This window comes from Alligator sinensis, unplaced genomic scaffold, assembly GCF_000455745.1.
Source record: "Alligator sinensis unplaced genomic scaffold, ASM45574v1 scaffold1011_1, whole genome shotgun sequence".
In the NCBI taxonomy this organism is placed as follows: domain Eukaryota; kingdom Metazoa; phylum Chordata; order Crocodylia; family Alligatoridae; genus Alligator; species Alligator sinensis.
In genome coordinates this window covers 496,377-497,083 of record NW_005842785.1, presented here as the reverse complement: position 1 = coordinate 497,083, position 707 = coordinate 496,377, and the positions used below count along the sequence as shown (strand labels likewise).

Below are 707 nucleotides of genomic sequence, written 5' to 3'. Positions count from 1 at the left end.
GCGTGATCACAGTTAGCCTTTTCTTCCTCAGGCGCGTAGAGCTGAGCACGCATGGGACACTGCCCTAGCTGCACGCCAGCCGGTGTTCTGGTGCTGCTGCTGTCACAAGCCTCTGAAATATTAGTTGTAGTGGGGAGGGGCTTAAACTGCCCCCCAAGGCCCAGCTTTCTGCCACCTATGACAGGCCCCCAGCCCTGCTGGTGCCCCTCACTCCCCACCCACAGCCCTCCCCCACACACCCCCCCAACCCCGAGCCCTGCTGGAGGGGGCCCCCCAACTGCCAGAGCTATGAGGCCAGGGACCCAGGTCTACAGTCCCCTGCCCTCTGTGGCCCCAGCAGGAAGTGGAGTCTGGAGCCTGACTTCCCTTTCCCCATGGACAGCATGGCTGGAGCAGAGCCTGTGGGGAGTGGGTGCAGGCTGTCCACTGTGGGCTTGGGCTCCCCGCCCTGCTGCCCTCCCCCTGGGGCCTCCACAGCCTAGTGGGCGGGACCCAGCATGCCAGAGCAGAGTGGGGCAGGCAGGGAAGCTCGTTGCCACCGCTGACAGCTCCACACAGTCATGGTGAGGTGCCCCCTGCCCACAGCAGGACTTGCAACCCCATACTGTTGCCCTTGCTGCTGCCAGGCAGGTAAGGGGTGTTTTGCCAGGGTGGTATGGGGCTTGCAGTGGCAAGGAGCTTCCCCGCCCAGCCCTGCCAGGTCCTGC

At 64.9% G+C, this 707-nt stretch overlaps 1 protein-coding gene across 7 annotated transcripts in view; it reads left to right on the top strand.

Annotated features, from left to right (window-relative positions):
- The window catches only part of CDK6 (cyclin dependent kinase 6), a 207,790-nt gene that overhangs the window by 172,618 nt on the left and 34,465 nt on the right, over window positions 1-707 (top strand). The gene's annotated exons all lie outside the window — the stretch shown is intronic.